Below are 18,160 nucleotides of genomic sequence, written 5' to 3' on the forward strand. Positions count from 1 at the left end.
CTGAGTATCCCAAAGTGCTGGGATTATAGGCATGAGCCACTACACTCGGCCTGAACTTTTTTTTTTTGATGACAAGCACATACTAATTTTGTAGTTCAAAACAATTATAATAATGTTAATAATAGCTAAACTTGGTAGAGTGTTCCAGAACTGTAGTAAGAGCATGAGTTACATGAATTTCTTTATTTACTCTTCACTACAATGCTGTGATTAAGATATTGTTATTCCCTGGGTTCATTCCCCAGCACCTCTTAAAAAAAGGACACTATTATTATGTCCCTTTCACAGATGAAGAAACTAAGGCACAGAATATATTAATAGATAAGCCGTGACAGAGCTCATATGTGGCAGAGCTGGCTAAAAAGATATTAAAATACTAAAACTGCAAAGAGCTGGGTGCGGTGGCTCACACCTGTATTCCCAGCACTTTGGGAGGCCGAGATGGACGGATCATGAGGTCAGGAGATCGACACCATCCTGGCTAACACGGTGAAACCCCATCTCTGCTAAAAATACAAAAAATTAGCCTGGCATGGTGGCACGTGCCTATACTCCCAGCTACTTGGGAGGCTGAGGCAGGAGAATCGCTTGAACCCGGGAGGTGGAGGTTGGAGTGAGCCAAGATAATGCCACTGCACTCCAGCCTGGGTGACAGAGCAAGACTCTGTCTCGAAAAAAAAAAAAAAAAACTGCGAAGAGTGCTATTATCTCAAAAGGAATAACAATTACTATTCCCAATCTGAGAAAATAATTTGAAAGTTAGTATTAATTGAAGAAAAAAATTGAACCAGAGCATGTTGAACTCATGAATTATTAAATCATTAAAATAGATACAGCAGACAACCCTGTACTGGATAGCTGTGACCCAAATCCTCTGTGTGTTTTAGAAACATCCTTCATGTGTGTTATAACAACCCCAGTGTCAGAGTGCCTCGTTGCTGAAGTGGCTTTCTTAAAGGCCAAGCCATGGAAAACCACTAATAAAAGCATAAATGAAAGAAAAATGTGTAATTAAGAAACTCAGATGCCCCAACTCAATTGAAGTAGAAAATAAAAATCTGAAGACATTGCTTTCCTTAGGCTTATTATCTTTAATTGGCTTCCTCCTTTGTTGTGGATGGCCATATAGACTCAGGAGAGAGGCAAAGTGCTAACTTCATGTCTCCTGCAGGCCACAGCACCAGCTCCTGGGGCTCCTGTTGTTCCTGTTCTATAAAAAGGAGGTAGCCAGGCATGGTGGCTCATGCCTGTAATCCCAGCACTTTGGGAGGCCGAGTTGGGTGGAATACCTGAGGTCAGGAGTTTGAGGCCAGCCTGGCCAGCATGGTGAAACCTGGTCTCTACCAAAAATACAAAAATGAGCTGGGTGTGATGATGGCAGGTGCCTGTAATCCCAGCTACTCAAGAGGCTGAGGCAGGAGAATTGCTTGAACCTGAGAGGTGGAGGTTGCAGTGAGCCAACACCATGCCACAACACTCCAGCCTGGGTAACAGAGTAAGACCCTGTCTCAAAAAAAAAAAAAAAAAAAAAGGAGGTAATAAGACCTTCTCTCTGAAAGAGAAAAGCACTTAACCTGCTGTCCACTAATAGTGTCTAGGTGTAAATACTCATTATCAGTAAGTCCTTGCAACTGACTGAAGTCAGCATACTTTTCAGAAAAACGGTGAGCTGGATGTTTCTAAATTCCAAAGGGCAGAGCCAACCTCTCAAAAGGATGAAGTGGATGGCTACCCACTAATACCCACAAATTACCTGATTCCTATTTAACAGGCAATTTGAACAGCGCAGGGTAGAACATCCTGCCGAAAGTATCTTTTTCACTCTACATATTTGCAGTTCCACCATTAGAAATGCATTCCTGGCCAGATGTGGTGGCTCACGCCTGCAATCCCAACACTTTGGGAGGCCAAGGCAGGTGGATCACTTGAGGCCAGGAGTTGGAGACTAGCCTGGCCAACATGGTGAAACCCTATCTCTACCAAAAAATACAAAAAGTTAGCCAGGCATGGTGGCACACGCCTGTAGTCCCAGCTACTCAGGAGGCTGAGGCAGAAGAATTGCTTCAACCTGGGAGGCGGAGGTTGTAGTGAGCCTAGATTGTGCCACTGCACTCCAGCCTGGGTAACAGAGTGAGACTATTTTAAAACAAAACAAAATGCATTTCTTTGAGTCCTGTGGAGTCCCCCTTCAAAATGCAAATACTTTCACATCAGCTCTCTGCATGGGCAGTAGGTTTGAAGCTGGGTTATTAGAATGATGCCTAGAAGTCTCTCCCAGAATCAGGGGGTATCGGAGGCTTCTCAGGAGGGAGACACAGACCTTCTTGCCTAGAACCAGCCCTATGGATCTAAGGGCTGGAAGACTTCCAGGTCAACATAACTCACAGAAACAAGCCCAGGCTGACAATCTATCTTCCAACAGCAAGGAAATCTCAACTCTGGCTGGGTTCCCCCTGACATCACGTCCTTCCCTACCTGAAAACAGCAGTTTCCCAACAAACAGCAGCTACCCATCAAAGCAGACCAGTGACTCCATAGCAGCTTTTCGGTCTTCTGGTGCACAGCCCTGCAGACCCACAGAGCTGGGGCTCTGGCAGTACTTAGATGCACACATAGTTTTCCAGGCAGGACACCTGAGACTTTTCATTCCTCTGAACCCCAGAGGACTGGCTTTTTTTTTTTTTTTTAAATAATACTGTTGTTACAGATTTGCTAATCTTTTCTATGGAGCATGAGTCAGTATTCTGCTCTCATTAAGGATGCCAAGGTCCTAATGCCTTTTCCCCTTTACAAAATAACTGAGCCATGTTCACATTCTCTTAACATGTAATCTACCATCCCCTAAGGCCCAAGGCCATTCTTATGAGCCCTGGGCATGAGGAGATTTTCTTTTTTTTTTTTGGGATGGAGTCTCGCCCTGTTGCCCAGGCTGAAGTGCAATGGCGTGATCTCAGTCATGGTGTGAGCCGCTGCACCCGGCCGAGGAGATTTTCTTTTTTTTTTTTTTTTTTTTTTCTTTTTTTTTTTTTTTTTTTTTATTTATTTTTTTTTTTTTTATTAATTTTTTTTGCATACAAAAACAATAAACATTTTCTAAAAATACATACAAACAAAAAGATGCGTATCAAACATATTAGGAAGGTTGCACATGGGAAGTCGGGGAATAGAAATGGGGGTGGGAGTTAAAATAAATGAGAGAGGGACTTTATATGGATCAGTGATAATAACTCAATCCTCTATTTGACAAAGAAGAGGGAGAAGGAAGAGGAAGAAAAAGAAAGTGGGATAAAGGATCAGAAAGGGAGGAAAATAGAAAAAATTAGAGTATGACTCCAGGGTAGACCTGTTTTGTTGTCATTGAGTTGGTTGGTTGGTTTGTCTGTTGTATTCTTCATGTTTCGCCAAGTTGGCCAGACTGGTCTCGAACTCCTAGTCCGAAGTGATCAACCCGCCTCGCCCCCTAGAGTGCCGGGACCACAGGCGTGAGCCACCACGTCCAGCCCCCACATTGCTTCTGGCCTCCGTGGTAGACCTCCCAGACGGAGCGGCCAGGCAGAGGAGCTCCTCACTTCTACCCAGACACGGGGCGGCCGGGCAGAGGGGCTCCTCACTTCCCAGACGGGGCGGCCAGGCAGAGACGCTCCTCACTTCTTCCCAGACGATAGGTGGCCGGGCAGAGGCGCTCCTCACTTCCCAGACGATGGGTGGCCGGGCAGAGGCGCTCCTCACCTCCCAGACGATGGGTGTCCGGGCAGAGGCACTCCTCACTTCCCAGATGGGGCAGCCGGGCAGAGGCGCTCCTCACTTTCCAGACGATGGGTGGCCGGGCAGAGGCGCTCCTCACCTCCCAGACGATGGGTGGCCTGGCAGAGGCGCTCCTCACCTCCCAGACGATGGGTGGCCGGGCAGAGGCGCTCCTCACCTCCCAGACGGGGCGGCCGGGCAGAGGCGCTCCTCACTTCTTCCCGGACGGGGCGGCCGGGCAGAGGCGCTCCTCACTTCTTCCCGGACGGGGCGGCCGGGCAGAGGCGCTCCTCACTTCCCAGACGGTGGGTGGCCGGGCAGAGGCGCTCCTCACTTCCCAGACGGTGGGTGGCCGGGCAGAGGCGCTCCTCACTTCCCAGACGATGGGTGGCTGTGCAGAGGCGCTCCTCACTTCTTCCCGGATGGGGCGCCCGGGCAGAGGCGCTCCTCATTTCTTCCCAGACGGGGCAGCCGGGCAGAGGCGCTCCTCACTTCTTCCCGGACGGGGCGGCCGGGCAGAGGCGCTCCTCACTTCCCAGACGGGGCGGCCGGGCAGAGGCGCTCCTCACTTCTTCCCGGACGGGGCGGCCGGGCAGAGGCGCTCCTCACTTCTTCCCGGACGGGGCGGCCGGGCAGAGGCGCTCCTCACTTCTTCCCGGACGGGGCGGCCGGGCAGAGGCGCTCCTCACTTCTTCCCGGACGGGGCGGCCGGGCAGAGGCGCTCCTCACTTCTTCCCGGACGGGGCGGCCGGGCAGAGGCGCTGCTCACTTCCCAGACGGGGCGGCCGGGCAGAGGCGCTCCTCACTTCTTCCCGGACGGGGCGGCCGGGCAGAGGCGCTCCTCACTTCTTCCCGGACGGGGCGGCCGGGCAGAGGCGCTCCTCACTTCTTCCCGGACGGGGCGGCCGGGCAGAGGCGCTCCTCACTTCTTCCCGGACGGGGCGGCCGGGCAGAGGCGCTCCTCACTTCTTCCCGGACGGGGCGCCCGGGCAGAGGCGCTCCTCACTTCTTCCCGGACGGGGCGGCCGGGCAGAGGCGCTCCTCACTTCTTCCCGGACGGGGCGGCCGGGCAGAGGCGCTCCTCACTTCTTCCCGGACGGGGCGGCCGGGCAGAGGCGCTCCTCACTTCTTCCCGGACGGGGCTGCCGGGCAGAGGCGCTCCTCACTTCTTCCCGGGCGGGGCGGCCGGGCAGAGGCGCTCCTCACTTCTTCCCGGGCGGGGCGGCCGGGCAGAGGCGCTCCTCACTTCTTCCCGGGCGGGGCGGCCGGGCAGAGGCGCTCCTCACTTCTTCCCAGACGGGGCGGCCGGGCGGAGGCGCTCCTCACTTCCCAGACGATGGGTGGCCGGGCAGAGGTGCTCCTCACTTCCCAGACGGTGGGTGGCCGGGCAGAGGCGCTCCTCACTTCCCAGACGGTGGGTGGCCGGGCAGAGGCGCTCCTCACTTCCCAGACGGTGGGTGGCCGGGCAGAGGGGCTCCTCACTTCCCAGACGGTGGGTGGCCGGGCAGAGGGGCTCCTCACTTCCCAGACGGTGGGTGGCCGGGCAGAGGCGCTCCTCACTTCCCAGACGGTGGGTGGCCGGGCAGAGGGGCTCCTCACTTCCCAGACGGTGGGTGGCCGGGCAGAGGCGCTCCTCACTTCCCAGACGGTGGGTGGCCGGGCAGAGGCGCTCCTCACTTCCCAGACGGTGGGTGGCCGGGCAGAGGCGCTCCTCACTTCCCAGACGGTGGGTGGCCGGGCAGAGGCGCTCCTCTCTTCCCAGACGGTGGGTGGCCGGGCAGAGGCGCTCCTCACTTCCCAGACGGGGCGGCCGGGCAGAGGCACTGCTCACTTCCCAGACGGGGCGGCCGGGTAGAGGCGCTCCTCACTTCCCAGACGGGGCGGCCGGGCAGAGGCGCTCCTCACTTCTTCCCGGACGGGGCGGCCGGGCAGAGGCGCTCCTCACTTCTTCCCGGACGGGGGCGGCCGGGCAGAGGCGTTCCTCACTTCTTCCCGGATGGGGCGGCCGGGCAGAGGCGCTCCTCACTTCTTCCCGGGCGGGGCGGCCGGGCAGAGGCGCTCCTCACTTCTTCCCGGGCGGGGCAGCCGGGCAGAGGCGCTCCTCACTTCTTCCCGGACGGGGCGGCCGGGCGGAGGCGCTCCTCACTTCCCAGACGATGGGTGGCCGGGCAGAGGCGCTCCTCACTTCCCAGACGGTGGGTGGCCGGGCAGAGGCGCTCCTCACTTCCCAGACGGTGGGTGGCCGGGCAGAGGCGCTCCTCACTTCCCAGACGGTGGGTGGCCGGGCAGAGGGGCTCCTCACTTCCCAGACGGTGGGTGGCCGGGCAGAGGCGCTCCTCACTTCCCAGACGGTGGGTGGCCGGGCAGAGGGGCTCCTCACTTCCCAGACGGTGGGTGGCCGGGCAGAGGCGCTCCTCACTTCCCAGACGGTGGGTGGCCGGGCAGAGGCGCTCCTCACTTCCCAGACGGTGGGTGGCCGGGCAGAGGCGCTCCTCACTTCCCAGACGGTGAGTGGCCGGGCAGAGGCGCTCCTCACTTCCCAGACGGGGCGGCCGGGCAGAGGCACTGCTCACTTCCCAGACGGGGCGGCCGGGTAGAGGCGCTCCTCACTTCCCAGACGGGGCGGCCGGTCAGAGGCGCTCCTCACTTCCCAGACGGTGGGTGGCCGGGCAGAGGCGCTCCTCACTTCCCAGACGATGGGTGGCCGGGCAGAGGCGCTCCTCACTTCTTCCCGGACGGGGCGGCCGGGCAGAGGCGCTCCTCACTTCTTCCCGGACGGGGCGGCCGGGCAGAGGCGCTCCTCACTTCTTCCCGGACGGGGCGGCCGGGCAGAGGCGCTCCTCACTTCTTCCCGGACGGGGCGGCCGGGCAGAGGCGCTCCTCACTTCTTCCCGGACGGGGCGGCCGGGCAGAGGCGCTCCTCACTTCTTCCCGGACGGGGCGGCCGGGCAGAGGCGCTCCTCACTTCTTCCCGGGCGGGGCGGCCGGGCAGAGGCGCTCCTCACTTCTTCCCGGGCGGGGCGGCCGGGCAGAGGCGCTCCTCACTTCCCAGACGATGGGTGGCCGGGCAGAGGCGCTCCTCACTTTCCAGACGGTGGGTGGCCGGGCAGAGGCGCTCCTCACTTCCCAGACGGTGGGTGGCCGGGCAGAGGCGCTCCTCACTTCCCAGACGGTGGGTGGCCGGGCAGAGGCGCTCCTCACTTCCCAGACGGTGGGTGGCCGGGCAGAGGCGCTCCTCACCTCCCAGACGGGGCGGCCGGGCAGAGGCGCTCCTCACCTCCCAGACGGGGCGGCCGGGCAGAGGTGCTCCTCACCTCCCAGACGGGGCGGCCGGGCAGAGGCGCTCCCCACCTTCCAGATGGGGCGGCGGCCGGGCAGGGGCTGCAATCCCAGCACCCTGGCAGGCCAAGGCAGGCGGCCGGGGGGTAGAGGCTGCCGCGAGGCCAGACCACGCCACCGCCCTCCAGCCCGGGCAACACCGAGCACTGGGTGAGCGAGACTCCGTCTGTAGTCCCAGTACCTCGGGAGGCTGAGGCGGGCAGAGCACTCGGCGTCAGGAGCTGGCGACCAGCGTGGCCAAGATGGCGAACGCGTGCCTGCATCCAAAGGAGAAAAGGCAGGCAGCGGTGGCGGGCGCCGGTAGTCCCAGGCAGTCCGTGGCGCGGGCAGCAGCAAGCCGAGTAGATTGTAGCCTGGGCCAGAGAGGGAAAGAAAGAAAGAAAGAAAGAAAGAAAGAGAGAGAGAGAGAGAGACAGAGAGAGGGAGGGAGGGAGGAAGGAAGAGAGATTTTCATAACAGGAAACGATTCATGTGTATTTAATCTGCAGATTGCACGGAGTGGGGGTGGGGTTGTGGCAAAGAAGGAACAAACAAATTGCAAATGTTTAGATATCTTCTGCACCCACAGCCACTTCAGACATAGACAATCTGCATCCTGCCCTCTTCAGAGAATCATCTCAGAGATTAATAGCATTAGGACTTTGAACTCTGAGCAAGGGCTTAGTCACCCAACCATGTTACAAAAAGTAGTGAGAATGTCCTCTGAATTAAGGTGATAAGAAAAACTTAGCACCAGTCTTCCCCTAACAGTTGTCCGTAATGTCCCTTTCAGAAACTTCTGAGTTTTTCTACCTCTCTCTGTGTCTGATGTTGCTTACTTGTTTTACTTGACAAACTTAGTGAATTGAACATACTTTTAAAATTTGTATTTACTTATTTTGAGACAGGATTTCACTGTGTCACCCAGGCTGGAGTGCAGTGGCACGATCATGGCTCACTGCAGCCTTGACCTCCCAGGATCAAGTGATCTTCCTGCCTTAGCAGTCCAACCTACTCTCCCTCCCCACTCCCCACTAAGTAGCTGGGACTGCAAGGCATGTACCACCATGCCTAGCTACACAGGGAGTTTCATTGTGTTGTCCAGACTGGTCTTGAACTCCTGTGCTCAAGCAGTCCTCCCACCTCAGGCTCCCACAGTGCTGGGATTACAGGCATAAACCACCATGCCTTGTCTATGCTTTTTTTTTTTTTTTTTTTTAAGATGGAGTCTCGATCTGTTGCCCAGGCCGGAGTGCAGTGGCATGATCTCAGCTTACTGCCACCTCTGCCTACCAGGTTCAAGTTATTCTCCTGCCTAGGCCTCTCTAATAGCTGGAATTACAGGTGCATGCCACTGAGCCCAGCTAATTTTTATATTTTTAGTAGAGACAGGATTTTGCCATGTTGGCCAGGATGGTCACGAACTCCTGACCTCAAGTGATCCACCCACCTCAGCCTCCCAAAGTGCTAGGATTATAGTTGTGAGCCACCACACCCGGCCTATGCTATTTTTAGTAGTAATTAAACTGCTTTTTGCTGACCATCCCTTCATTTCTTTCTTCCTTATGGATCTGTAGGGAAAAAGTTCCCATAATGACAAAGTCAAATTAGAAGGGACTCCTTTACATGAGAAGACAATAAAAAGTCAAATAACTCTATTCTCAAGAACTGCCAGGGAAAAGTCACTCGTAGGGACAACAGCTCCTTTGTAAATTCATCCTCACCAGCTGCACTCACTGAACAGAGTCTGGTCTTTTAGCCAAATACAGGCTCCTCCCCGCCACCAGGATTATTTTAAATTTCCCTCTTCTCCTTCGCAGCTGCTGACTTGCTTCCTCATGCAATTAAACATCCAAACCCATCCAGATCTGGGCCACCTGCTCCTCCTTCCCTTCATTTAGCACCAAAGTTGATGACAGTCCCTTTTTGTCTTCCTATGCCCTATCCTCTGTCCCAGTATGTTCACAGGATACTCACGCTGTTCATTTTGACTGTGGATACCCCTGGTGAGCTCACACTCCCTTCTTTTGTCTAGGTACCAATTCTTCACTAAGTTTACATTGCAATTCATTTCCCCTATCTAATTAATGAGATTATATTCAATTTCTGTTCAGAAACTTGTGTTATGTAAGAGTCAGTGTTTGGTGACACAAAAAAGTAGTAAAGAATCAAGGAACATCCAGGGTCTTTGGAAACTGCTGACACATCAGATATCAGTGGCATTTCTGAGCCTGCTACCTGCTTATTCCTGAAAGTCTCTGCAGGGTTGCCGGCCAGAGGTATCATTTTCTCTGTGACCTCCTGTCTCTCCTGAAGCTTTTGTTCCATGTTGATCACATTACTGGGGTGTTCTATTTTAAGGCTAACCTTAAATGACTTGAATTCTTTTGCAAAAGCAGAGTTGAACAATTGGTTTCCTTCCAGCAGGACTTCTGATTTATCTGTTCCATCAATGGAGTGGGCTGTCAAAAGGATGACCACAGCGTATGGTGGGAAAGTGGACAAGACCCCTCCATTTTCAGGACAGGCAGCTATGTCCCAGCTTGTGCACAGCAAATCCTTGTGCCCCCAAAATCTGCACCTAGAGTAGTTTAACTTATTATTATTGTTATCATTATTAGAGATGGGGGTCTCACTATGCTGCCCAGGCAGGTCTTGAGCTCTTGGCATAAAGCAGTCCTCCTGCCTTGGCCTCTCAAAGTGCTAAGATTACAGGTGCGAGCCACCATGCCTGGCCCATGGTGTAGTTTTTTTGTTTTGTTTTTGTTTTTTGTTTTCTTTTGTTTTTAGAGACAGAGTCTCACTTTGTAGCCCAGGCTGGAGTACAGTGGAGCAATCTCAGTTCACTGCAGCCTCAATCTCCTGGGCTCAGATGATGCTCCCACCTCAGCCTCCCAAGTAGCTGGAAGTATAGGTATGAGCCACCATATCCAGATAATTTTTTTGTATTTTTTTTTTTTTTTGTAGAGATAGGTTTTCACTATGTAACCCAGTCTGGTCTCAAAGTCCTGGGCTCAAGCAATCTGTACACCTCAGCCTCCCAAAGTGCTAGGATTACAGGCATGAGCCACTGTCATGGTGTAGTTTCAAATGGCTGCACATTTTCAATTTACTGAGTGGAGGCCAGGAAAAATATTATCTGACTTGGAGTAATTGTCATCAAGAAAGGAGTGAGCTACTCTTGCAGCTCAGCCACATGAGGGATGAAGTCTCCAACTCCCAATCCCCCTTGAGCTTCTCTCAACAGCCTTAGGATATCTGGCTTCACAATCTCTCTGTCCCTTCATCTTTTCTCCACTGCTCTCTAAGCACTCTATGGATTGGATGCCATCCACTTGCACACAGCCTTCTAACATCCATGCCACCTCTGTTTTTCTAGGCACACGTGTTAGCACTTAGGCGTAGGAATCCCCGTGAAACTGCAGTCTGAAGAGAGGGGTAGAGAGATTTGCTCAGCAACATTTCCTGTGCTGTTCCCTTTTCCCACATAAGTACTTCAAAATTTTTCTAGTGGGGAAAATATTTAGTCCCAAACTCTTTGGTCAAGGTAAAATCTATTTTTTTTTTTTAGAACAATAGTTCGAATTCTGGGTGTGGTGGCTTACGCCTGTAATCCCAGCACTTCGGGAGGCTGAGGAGGGCAGATCACCTGAGGTCAGGAGTTCGAGACCAGCCTGGCCAACATGGTGAAACCCTATCTCTACTAAAAATACAAAAATTACGTGGGCATGGTGACTCACGCCTGTAGTTCCAGCTATTCGGGAGGCTGAGGCACGAGAATAGCTTGAATCCAAGAGATGGAGGTTGCAGTGAGCCAAGATCACGCCACTGCACCCCAGTCTGGAAACAGAGTGAGACTCGGTCTCAAAAACAAAACAAAACAAAATCAGTAAATCGATTCAGCTGGGCACAACGGCTCATGCCTATAATCCCAGCACTTTGGGAGGCTGAGGCAGGAGAATCACTTGAGCCCAGGAGCTGGAGACCAGCCTGGGCAACATAGTGAGACCCCATCTTTACAAAGCATAATAATAATAAATTAGCCAGGTGTGGTGGTGCACGCTTGTAGTCCTAACTACTTGGGAGGCTGAGATGGGATAATCACTTGAGCCCAAAAGTTCAAGGATGCAGTGAGCTATGATCATGCCACTATACTCCAACCTGGGTGACAGAGAGAGACCCTGTCTTTAAAAATAAATTTAAAAAAATTAATTGATTCAAACATATTTTGAGTAAAATGTGCCCAAATCATGATTTTGCAATAAATGCTATGCAACCAACCACACGTGATATTGGTAATATAATATTTGCTATTATATAATACCATATGTAATAGATAACATAAAGTTATTGTGATAGATTGAGAGCCCATGGATTATAAACCAACAATAAAAGAGCCGGGACTGAGGGATGACAAGATGCCAAGGAGTAAAAAGTCAATAACGTTTCAATTTCCTAAACCTTCACATTTTTTAGGCTTCCTGGGATGGTTCGGCTGTAGAGATAGATTAACCCACGAATAATGTACCAGCGTGGACCATTCTTCCAGCTTTCCAGTAGGGATGCAGCCAACAACTGTAACATCACCTGTGTCACTGATAAGGTAACTGATAGAGATTAGGCAGAACACCTACGGTTTTATCCCATAAGTAAAGGATTCAAACCAAGTGGCATCCAATACTCAGAGGGATGTGCCAGGTATACCTTCTGTGAATTGGTAGCCTTGCAATATTCTGAATGTGACCCTTCTTTTTCTCATATTCTAATGCTAATGCAACTCTGTTTTTCAGGGTTTTGTTCTCCAAAGACTAAAGTGTCTGAACACAAAATAAACACATAAACCTCACAAGGTAAAGAATTTTACTGGGTATGGTTGCTCATGCCTGTAATCACAGCACTTTTGGAGGCTGAGGCAGGAGGATTGCTTGACACCAGGAGTTCAAGACCAGTCTGGTGGCAACATAAAGAGAACCCCATCTCTACAAAAAGAAAACAAAAATAACTGGGTCCAGGAATTCAAGGCTGCAGTGAGCTATGATCAGGTCACTGCACTTCAGCCTGGGTGACAGAGTGAGACTGTCTCTTAAAAAACAAACCAAGGGCCGGGCGCGGTGGCTCACGCCTGTAATCCCAGCATTTTGGGAGGCCGAGGCGGGCAGATCACGAGGTCAGGAGATCGAGACCATCCTGGCTAACACGGTGAAACCCCGTCTCTACTAAAAATACAAAAAATTAGCCGGGCGAGGTGGCAGGTGCCTGTAGTCCCAGCTACGAGGGAGGCTGAGGCAGGAGAATGGTGTGAACCCCGGGGGGCGGAGCCTGCAGTGAGCCGAGATCGCGCCACTGCACTCCAGCCTGGGTGAAAGAGCGAGACTCCGTCTCAAAAAAAAAAAAAAAACCAAGGTGGTGGCTTACGCCTGTAATCCCAGCACTTTGGGAGGCCAAGGCAGGAAGATCGCTTGAGCCCAGGAGTTCAAGACCAGATTGGCCAACATGGTGAACCCCTGTCTCTCCAAAAAATATAGAAAAACAAACAAAACAAAACAAAAAAAACCAACTTAGCCATGTGTGGTTCCACGCGCCTATGGTCCCAGGGAGGCTGAGGTGGGAGGAGTAATTGAGCCTGGGAGGTTGAGGCTGCAGTGAACCATGTTCACACCACTGCACTCCAGCCTTGGTGGAAAGAGTTAGACTCTGTCTCGAAAAAAAAAAAAAAAAAAAGCTTCACAAAACTCTTAGGGGTAGAAAGACTGGCCAAATCAGCCTTGCCTCTCCTGTTAATTTTTTTCCTAGTGAAATCAGAAATCAGATTTAAAATTATGACAATATCGGTCAGGTGCGGTGGCTCATGCCTGTAATCCCAGCACTTTGGGAGGCGGAGGCTGGTGGATCACCTGAGGTCAGGAGTTCGAGACCAGCCTGGCCAACATGGAGAAACCCCATCTCAACTAAAAATACAAAAAATTAGCTGGGCGTGGTGGCGGGCACTTGTAATCCCAACAACTTGGGAGGCTGAGGCAGGAGAATCGCTTGAACTCGGGAGGCGGAGGTTGCACTGAGCCAAGATCATGCCATTGCACTCTAGCCTGGGCAACAAGAGCAAAACTCTGTCTCAAAAAAAATAAATAAATAAAATAAAATAAAATTATGACAATATCAACTCTAAAGTGTAAAAAAGAGTAACAAACAAACAAAATGGGAGCAGAGACAGACCACCTATTTCTTTTCCTGCTTCTTCGGTAGTGCAGGCAGTTTGTGGGCTAAAAGCCATATTCTAGGAAAGCTACTTCTAGTAGAGCCACATTCTAGGAAAGTTGCCTGGGTCCTGGGTCTCTGTCCTGATGTGTACTACCCTAAGCACATTGTGTATTGATGAAGGACATGCATGCACATACTTTTTAAGCCGGTTTTTTGTTACTATGTCCTGCCGCAGAATTTGAAAGCAGAAAAATAATGGAAATCCAGCCATTCCCATCTGACCCATGAGTCTGCGTGTGCTGCCCAAGGATGCCCAGGGCGCTCCCACACACGGCCACAGCCTGAGAGTCACAGCATCCCCATCCCCACCAGATCAGGGTCTACACTCTTCCTTCAAATCAGGAACTTGAAAATAGGCACCTTTTAGCTTTATTACACACTGGGTCAACAGTCTCCCTTAGGTACAATGAGCTGCAAATCCAGCTAAAAGAAGTGACTGGGTTTGACAGCAGGTGAAAAAGAAAACGGAAATTAAAAAAAAAAAAAAAAAAAGACAAGAAGTGACTGGGAGTGGTTACAGAACAGGAGCTCTGCAGCAGACCTGGGTTCAAAACCTTCTTCTATCACTTAGTAGCCATGGGACACTGGACAACTTACTTGATTGCTCAAATATGCTAACTTGAATTCCCCTAGAAGCAGATCCTGAGGCAAGGATTCACATGTGAGTAGTTTATTTAGCAGATGATCCAGAAAACATTAACGGGAGTAGAGAAAATGAGATCAGAAAGGGAAGGCAGACCACAGAGGAGAGGGCCTATTACCAAGCAAGTCACCACTGCAGACCACTGGAGCACTCTATAACTTTGTGTTTTTGTTTGTTTGTTTGTTTAATAGAGATGGGAGCCTCACCATGTTGCCCAGGCTGGTCTCAAACTCCTGGGCTTAAGCGATCCTCCCGCCTCAGCCTCCCAAAGTGCTGGGGTTAGAGGCATGAACCACCGCTCCCTGCCTCCACTGGGGTACTCTAGAAGACTGTGTATAACACACACCTAGGAGTTTTCTCAGCAAAGGGCAGGGGAGTTGGGTCATTATCAGCCATCTATTAACAGCTGCTTGGGGCAGAGAGGAGGACTAATTCCTTGGCACTTGTCATCTGCCTTCCGGGGGCAAGTTCAGCTCTGGCAGCCAGAGAAGGCCCTCAGGCAGATAGTTATAACTGTGGGCAGTTGAAAACCTGGCCAGGGAGCTCAGAAATACTAAGGGCAAGGATAACAGCACGGTCTGCATCTGCTACACCCATGCATTTTCTGTCATTTCTAAATCCCCTCACAGGGCTAGCACATAGCAGCCCCTCAGTCAATGGAAGCTGCTATCATTTCAGCCTCACCCAGGCTGGAGCGTAGCAGCACGAGTGCAGTTCACTGCAGCCTTGACCTCCTGGGCTCAAGCAATTCTCCCACTTCAGCCTCTGGAGTAGCTGGGACCACATGTGCACTCCACTATGTGCAGCTAATTTTTATATTTTTTTGTGAGATGAGATCTCGCCATGCTGCCCAGGCTAGTCTTGAACCCCTGGACTCAAGCAATCTGCTCGCCTCAGCCTCCCAAAGTGTTGGGATTACAGACGTGAGCCACTGTGCCCAGCCTAGAGCAGGGAAATTGAAAGAAGATGTGGTAAACTGAGTAATGTCCTCTTTCCCAAACAAGACCACATCCTAATCCTCAGAATCTGTGGGCATTACCTTACCAGGACAAAAGTGACTGCCGATGTGATCAGATTAAAGATTTGAGATGGGAAGATTATTCCGAATTATCCAGGTGGGTACAATGTCATCACATGGGTCCTTATAGGAGCCAAGCAGGAGGATTGGAGCCAGAAAAGGAGACGTGATGATGGAAACAGAGGTCAGAGTGAAGTGGGGCCATGAACCAAGGAACACAGGTGGCCTCTAGAAGCTGCAAAAGGCAAGAAAACAATTTTCCACTAGAGCCTCCAGTAGGAATGCAGCCCTGCTGACCCATTTGAAACATCTGACCTCCAGAACTGTAAGATAAATTTGTAGTTTTTTGTTGTTTGTGTGTGTGTGTGTGTGTGTTTATGAGATGGAGTCTCACTCTGTCGCCCAGGCTGGAGTGCAGTGGCACGATCTTGGCTCACTGCAACCTCCGCCTCCCGGGTTCAAGCAATCCTCCTGCCTCAGCCTCCCAAGTAGCTGGAACTACAGGCAGGCATCACTATGCCCAGCTAATTTTTGTATTTTTAGTAGAGACAAGGTTTCACCATGTTGGCCAGAATGGTCTTGATCTCCTGACCTTGTGATCTGCCTGCCTCGGCCTCCCAAAGTGCTGGGATTACAGGCATGAGCCACTGCACCTGGCCAAATCTGTGTTGTTTTAAGTCACTAAGCTTGTGGTAATTTGTCACAGCAGCAATAGGAAACGAATACAGAAAAGTGGTCAGGAATAAGAATTGCTACCACATAATAATATTTCCTATGAGACAGCACTAAGCACTTTAAGAATCTCAGGTCAGGCACGGTCACATCTGTAATCCCAGCACTTTGGGAGGTTGAGGTGGGAAGCTCACTTGAGCTGAGGAGTTTGGGACCGGCCTGGGGAACATAGTGAGACTCCATTGCATTAAAAAAATACAAAAATTAGCAGGGCATGGTGGTGTGCACCTGTAATCCCAGCTACTTGGGAGGCTGAGGTGGGAGGATCCCTCAATAACAGGAGTTTGAATCTGAAATGAGCCATGATTGCACCACTACACTCCAGCCTGAGCAACAGAGCAAGACCCTATCTTAAAAAAAAAAAAAATTAAAAGAAAAAAAGCATCTTAATTGCTTTAATCCTTACACTGACTATAGTTATATATGCTGTGTAGCCTTGAACTCATCTTGCCGTTTTGAATGTCCATTTATACTTCCTCTGTGCTATAGCTACATGATAAAAAGCTTTTAATTAATTTTATTATTGCAGTTTCACTAAGCAAATAAACAGTTCTCCTGTGGAAAAACATCTGATGCCAAAAGCTTCCCTTCCTGCCAATAAAAGAGTGAAGGCCGATGCAGTTTCACTTGAAGCAGGTTGAATAAAAACTGGACTCGGCCCCTTTAAGTCCGGCTGATGACAAATGGGTGCTTTTTATCTTTTGCTGTTGCTCTGGCTCAGTACAGCCATTTAATTATTCATAGGAAGGCTCTTTGGTATTTTCACTGTAGAAGTCACATCTAAGACTTAAATCTTACTTCCACCAACTCCAGTGATGCAGTTTCCAGACTAATGAAAACGTCAGTGCTGTGACGTTTCCGGAACCCATTCTCTTATAGACTTGGGCTTTCCATTGTTGGAGCATAAAGTTCCTCACTCACCAAAGCAGCATCAGCAGGAAAATCCACCAGACACTTCAAGCTAGTGATTACACTGATGTGAATATAAACTTACCACGAATATAACAATGAAAGTTTTTGTATCCTTGGAAAAATCCTGGAGTGTGGAGAAAGCATCTCAATTACCTCGCAGGTCAGTGTGCAATTATATTAGGCTTTCTCCCTCTTCGTTTCTCATTTCTTTCTAAATAGCACTAGATACAAGGGGGAAAGGCAACTGGGCTATTACTTCATTTAAGAAAGAAAGGATGGTTACTTTTTCTTTTTTTTTAAATTGTTGTTAGGATTCTTCTTTTTTTTTTTTTTTTTTTGGTAGAGACGGGAGTCTCATTGTGTTACTCAGGCTGATCTCAAACTCCTGACCTCAAGTGATCCTCCCACCTGGGCCTCCGGAAGTACTGGGATTACAGGTGTAAGCCACTGCACCCAGCCGTTTTTAAAAAAAATCATTTTAATCACGGCTGTAATCCTAGCACTTTAGGAGGTCGAGGCGGCTGGATCACCTGAGGTTGGGAGTTCGAGACCAGCCTGACCAACATGGAGAAACCCCGTCTCTACTAAAAATACAAAATTAGCCAGGCGTGATGGCACATGCCTGTAATTCCAGCTACTCCGGAGGCTGAGGCAGGAGAACCACTTGAACCTGGGAGGCGGAGGTTGTGGTTAGCCAAGATCGCACCATTGCACTCCAGCCTGGGCAACAAGAGCAAAACTCCATCTCAAAAAAAAAAAAAAAAAAATTAAATTAAAATAGAGACAAGGTCTTGCTATGTTGCCCAGGCTGGTCTCAAACTCCTACCTTGGTCTCCCAAAGTGATGGGATTACAGGTGTGAGCCCCTGCCCTCAGACAATGGTGACTGATTAACTAGAAAGGCATTTACTCAAGACTTTTAGATAGAGATCATCAAAAACACTGTAAAGAAGGAATGAAAAGTTTATTTGATTTTTATCCTCCTTGGCTCTTGTAGAAGATTCAGGTTCTTGATGTTTCTGAACTGTTGCATCAGACCTATTCGTTTATATCTTCCTTTTCAGGCTGTAAATTCCTCAGGTCAAGTTCTCAGCCTTATTTATCTTTGTTTTTCCAAATTCCAGAAAATTCTGAACACATAGAAGATATTTGCACTTATTGAATGGCATGACAAGGTGACTGTATACGTTAATACATGGATAAATAAAGTTCATATCTTTTCACTGTTGAATGATTCCAGGTATAACCGCATGTTCAGCACAGAGCCTGAGCAAGCTCAGTGATCACTTGTTGAATATAAATAAAGGTAGCCGGGTGCATCGAGACCAGGCTGACCAACACGGTGAAACCCCGTCTCTACTAAAATACAAAAAATTCTTTGGGAGGCCGAGACGGGCGGATCACGAGATCAGGAGATCGAGACCACGGTGAAACCCCGTCTCTACTAAAAATACAAAAAATTAGCCGGGCGTGGTGGCGGGCGCCTGTAGTCCCAGCTACTCGGAGAGGCTGAGGCAGGAGAATGGCGTGAACCCG

The 18,160-nt window shown here is 50.6% G+C and overlaps 1 long non-coding RNA gene across 4 annotated transcripts in view; it reads left to right on the forward strand.

The window, feature by feature from the left end:
* The window catches only part of LOC129474385 (uncharacterized), a 30,431-nt gene extending 12,580 nt beyond the window's left edge, over positions 1–17,851 (forward strand). The window contains exons 2-6 of one of the 4 annotated variants that reach the window (XR_010119483.1): positions 11,539–11,665; positions 11,853–11,912; positions 15,112–15,306; positions 16,243–16,785; positions 17,749–17,851. This is a non-coding gene — a long non-coding RNA (uncharacterized lncRNA). Of the gene's footprint in view, positions 1–11,538; positions 11,666–11,852; positions 11,913–15,111; positions 16,786–17,748 lie in introns of all 4 variants that reach the window. The other 3 variants (XR_010119485.1, XR_010119486.1, XR_010119484.1) reach the window with 3 other exon arrangements.
* The last annotated feature ends 309 nt before the right edge of the window (positions 17,852–18,160 follow it).

This window comes from Symphalangus syndactylus, chromosome 24, assembly GCF_028878055.3.
Source record: "Symphalangus syndactylus isolate Jambi chromosome 24, NHGRI_mSymSyn1-v2.1_pri, whole genome shotgun sequence".
NCBI classification, from domain to species: domain Eukaryota; kingdom Metazoa; phylum Chordata; class Mammalia; order Primates; family Hylobatidae; genus Symphalangus; species Symphalangus syndactylus.